This window comes from Panulirus ornatus, chromosome 12 (assembly GCF_036320965.1).
Source record: "Panulirus ornatus isolate Po-2019 chromosome 12, ASM3632096v1, whole genome shotgun sequence".
NCBI classification, from domain to species: domain Eukaryota; kingdom Metazoa; phylum Arthropoda; class Malacostraca; order Decapoda; family Palinuridae; genus Panulirus; species Panulirus ornatus.
Window position 1 is genome coordinate 49,588,187 of NC_092235.1, and position 5,359 is coordinate 49,593,545.

Here is a 5,359-nt window from a genome sequence, read left to right on the forward strand (position 1 = left end):
ACATAAAATATCTATGAAATTGGTAATCTTAAAAAAAGTCCATAAAATTATTCATGTATCAGAATAATTAAAATTAATAAAGTTTTGAATACCAGATATATTTCTATATTTTCGAATGCAGAGAAAATTTATGATGCAATAAGCACGTGCTCGTTTGGGTTCGCCGCAGTTTGTTTGACTGTCAACTTTATGCGCTAAACTTTTACTAAAAGTAGTTACGCTTAACAGTTAGAATATAATTTTTCTATTAGTTTAATATCTAGAAAAAAATGTCTTCCAAATGCCTTCCAAAAACTTTTCCAGTTTCGATTTGACCTCCAAACATAGACCATTACACTTATAAAACTATTGCTTTTATAGTTGCACTGCATGTGAAAATAATAGATACCTTTACCTCGATACTTGCTTCCTCAGGACTAATTGATTATGCAAACTGGCTTATAGTTGTCATGTAATGCTATATTCAATCTTGATATATGTATAACATCCTGTATATAATAACACTTGGTAAGTAGCGGTGTGATATAATTTAATGAAATATGTTTTGTTAATTTCTTTATTTTCATAACATACAAAATTACCGCTTAGCCTACCTAATATACGTATAAAATGTATCATTTCAGTTTTGTACCTTTGACCGCAGATAATGTTATCATTGTGTGAACGTTAGTTTGCACCGAAATGTTATTTTACCTCTATGGGTTTAATGTACCTACTTCGTAAAAGTCTCCTCGCCACATTTAAACATGATGGGGTCAGCAATGAAAGAAACGTATATACAATAATGATTGTTGAAAATGTTGATTTGCAGTTCCAGTATTTAAGTAAACTTAATGGGCATTTGTTCACGTATCTTCTTTCGTAATGGTGAGGATCCGACAGAGCACAGAAATAGGTTAACACAATGCCATATCGACATGGCGCTACATTTAAGGGTCGATGCAGGATTAGGGAGAAACGGAAGTAAAGTAGACTGCTATAGGAGAGTCATAAACTGTTCTATTGGTACTTACATAAACAAGAAGCATGTCATGATCTCGTCCAGTGTGGTCACTTAACAAAGCCGTTAAATACGATTAGAGATTGCAGAATGCGGTCACTTGATTGGCTTATACATATTCCAGATGTTATCAATGCCTTTAACGGGAAGCCCATTCTTTTTTCTCGTAACTCTCGTCTACAGACCCAACGTATTTTTTAACCTTCGCGATATACTCATAAAGAAACGAGATATTTGTATGTCGCATTTGTGGGACTTCACTGCCACCTAAAATTCTGCACAGCAGTTTGTTTTGTTATACTTCACATGCAACTTAATTCGGTCCCAATTCTGGCCAAATTTATCGGTCTAACTGCCTCTTTCCAACTTCGAAGTCGAGTGAATTCTGAGTAATGTCAAGCTATTGTTGTGTATAAGGGAGAAGCTGCTTCCCATGCCTATACCACTGGAACTGCAGAAAGGCCAAGGACATTTCGAGCGAGTTTTCCCAAACAGAAATACAGTTTAATTATAGAAATTCACGGGGAATGCTGCATAGAATCACAAAATGCTCAATATCTTAACATATCCACTTTATTTCTCCCACAGAGTGACCTCTTTCCACACGTATCTCAGTGCTCCCCAAAACCTTCGTCCCCTCACCCATGGTTCCATTCGCTGCAAATGTCCGCACCCATATATATAAAGCACCTTACTTCCAATTTTCTCCATCCAAAATCACACTCCAACTATCTCTGCTGTGCTAACCTTACTAACCATGCTTTAATTCACATTAAACTGTCTCCTTTCACAAATTAGTAACATCCTTTTAAGTATCCAAACCGATGATGATACTCCTATCTATATCTCATGGCCGTATCCTACAGTAACTCCCAAAATGGGTTGGTCACGGCAAAAGTGTCCATAACTGGTGAGCTCCAGTGCTGCTTCTTAGCCTTTATGCCTCACCCTTAACAGGCTACTGGCAAAGGGCAACCCTAGCACATTGTTTCAAGAGGCTCCAACTTAATGTTCCTACCAACTACTACTTGATGTTCCAACCAACAGCTACCTAATGTTCCTACCTACTACTACTACTACTAACTAATGATTCTGTCTAATATTTCTATATTTTGCTAAAAGGTAGGGTTAGTGCATAGTGCTCTGCAGGAAAAATTAAGATTTATGAAGAATGAGTTGTGTGAGTTAAGTGTTATGTGTGAAAAGGAGAGATTTATATGTTTATGGACAGGACAGAATGACTGCAGTCCATGTCTTGGTGAAGCAAAGGGAAAAGACAGCTACCTGGGCAAGAGTTGTGCAACTTTACAATCACTGAAGTGCTGGCTCACTATTTACCCAAGCAGGTAGCACTGGTTATTAATATACCTCCCTGGTCAGTGGTTGCTGGTAATACCAGCTACTTTCTGACACTTCATGGACTAATAACAGAAACATTTTATACATAAGAAAATGCCCAAAAAAGATTGTAGGATTGGAATACAGCCCAGACTCTTTCAGTGTGGAAAACAAAAAAAACATCAGTTGGATATTTTTTAATAAAACATTTCTCAATCTTCAATATGGTATAAGTCTAATCAGGTTCAAAGGTTGGGCATAATGATATATTAAAGTAGTTGGTAGCATCCTTTTTAGTATCCACAACTGACAATGACACTGCTACATTTCCTAATAATCTTAACATTATATACACCTCATATGAGAATGCCTAAAACTTATTTTAGGAATAGTATAAAGCCTTATTTAATGTTATTTAATGTATGTATGACTCATGGTGAGGTGCCTGAGGATTGGCGGAATGTGTGCAAAGTGCCATTGTACAAAGGCAAAGGGGATAAGAGTGAGTGCTCAAATTACAGAGGTATAAGTTTGTTGAGTATTCCTGGTAAATTATATGGGAGCATATTGATTGAGAGGGTGAAGGCATGTACAGAGCATCAGATTGGGGAAGAGCAGTGTGGTTTCAGAAGTGGTAGAGGATGTGTGGATGAGGTGTTTGCTTTGAAGAATGTATGTGAGAAATACTTGGAAAAGGAAATGGATTTGTATGTAGCATTTATGGATCTGGAGGAGGCATATGATAGAGTTGATAGAGATGCTCTTTGGAAGGTATTAAGAATATATGGTGTGGGAGGCAAGTTGTTAGAAGCAGTGAAAAGTTTTTATCGAGGATGTAAGGCATGTGTACGTGTAGGAAGAGAGTAAAGTGATTGGTTCTCAGTGAATGTAGGTTTGCGGCAGGGGTGTGTGATGTCTCCATGGTTGTTTAATTTGTTTATGGATGGGGTTGTTAGGGAGGTGAATGCAAGAGTTTTGGAAAGAGGGGCAAGTATGAAGTCTGTTGGGGATGAAAGAGCTCGGGAAGTGAGTCAGTTGTTGTTCGCTGATGATACAGCGCTGGTGGCTGATTCATGTGAGAAACTACAGAAGCTGGTGACTGAGTTTGGTAAAGTGTGTGAAAGAAGAAAGTTAAGAGTAAATGTGAATAAGAGCAAGGTTATTAGGTACAGTAGGGTTGAGGGTCAAGTCAATTGGGAGGTGAGTTTGAATGGTGAAAAACTGGAGGAAGTGAAGTGTTTTAGATATCTGGGAGTGGATCTGGCAGCGGATGGAACCATGGAAGCGGAAGTGGATCATAGGGTGGGGGAGGGGGCGAAAATTCTGGGAGCCTTGAAGAATGTGTAGAAGTCGAGAACATTATCCTGGAAAGCAAAAATGGGTATGTTTGAAGGAATAGTAGGTTCCAACAATGTTGTATGGTTGCGAGGCGTGGGCTATGGATAGAGTTGTGCGCAGGAGGATGGATGTGCTGGAAACGAGATGTTTGAGGACAATGTGTGGTGTGAGGTGGTTTGATCGAGTAAGTAACGTAAGGGTAAGAGAGATGTGTGGAAATAAAAAGAGCGTGGTTGAGAGAGCAGAAGAGGGTGTTTTGAAATGGTTTGGGCACATGGAGAGAATGAGTGAGGAAAGATTGACCAAGAGGATATATGTGTCGGAGGTGGAGGGAACGAGAAGAGGGAGACCAAATTGGAGGTGGAAAGATGGAGTGAAAAGGATTTTGTGTGATCGGGGCCTGAACATGCAGGAGGGTGAAAGGAGGGCAAGGAATAGAGTGAATTGGAGCGATGTGGTATACAGGGGTTGACGTGCTGTCAGTGGATTGAATCAGGGCATGTGAAGCGTCTGGGGTAAACCATGGAAAGCTGTGTAGGTATGTATATTTGCGTGTGTGGACGTGTGTATGTACATGTGTATGGGGGGGGTTGGGCCATTTCTTTCGTCTGTATCCTTGCGCTACCTCGCAAACACGGGAGACAGCGACAAAGTATAAAAAAAAAAAAAAATATATATATATATATATATATATATATATATTCTTTTTCTTCTTTTCTTTCAAACTATTCGCCATTTCCCGCATTAGCGAGGTAGCGTTAAGAACAGAGGACTGAGCCTTTGAGGGACTACCCTCACCTGGCCCAATTCTCTGTTCCTTCTTTTGGAAAATTAAAAAAAAAAAACGAGAGGGGAGGATTTCCAGCCCCACGCTCCCTCCCCTTTTAGTCGCCTTCTACGACACGCAGGGAATACATGGGAAGTATTCTTGCTCCCCTATCCCCAGGGATATATATTTTTTTTTTTTTTTTTTTTTTTTTATACTTTGTCGCTGTCTCCCGCGTTTGCGAGGTAGCGCAAGGAAACAGACGAAAGAAATGGCCCAACCCCCCCCCATACACATGTACATACACACGTCCACACACGCAAATATACATACCTACACAGCTTTCCATGGTTTACCCCAGACGCTTCACATGCCTTGATTCAATCCACTGACAGCACGTCAACCCCTGTATACCACATCGCTCCAATTCACTCTATTCCTTGCCCTCCTTTCACCCTCCTGCATGTTCAGGCCCCGATCACACAAAATCTTTTTCACTCCATCTTTCCACCTCCAATTTGGTCTCCCTCTTCTCCTCGTTCCCTCCACCTCCGACACATATATCCTCTTGGTCAATCTCTCCTCACTCATTCTCTCCATGTGCCCAAACCATTTCAAAACACCCTCTTCTGCTCTCTCAACCACGCTCTTTTTATTTCCACACATCTCTCTTACCCTTACGTTACTTACTCGATCAAACCACCTCACACCACACATTGTCCTCAAACATCTCATTTCCAGCACATCCATCCTCCTGCGCACAACTCTATCCATAGCCCACGCCTCGCAACCATACAACATTGTTGGAACCACTATTCCTCAAACATACCCATTTTCGCTTTCCGAGATAATGTTCTCGACTTCCACACATTTTTCAAGGCTCCCAAAATTTTCGCCCCCTCCCCCACCCTATGATC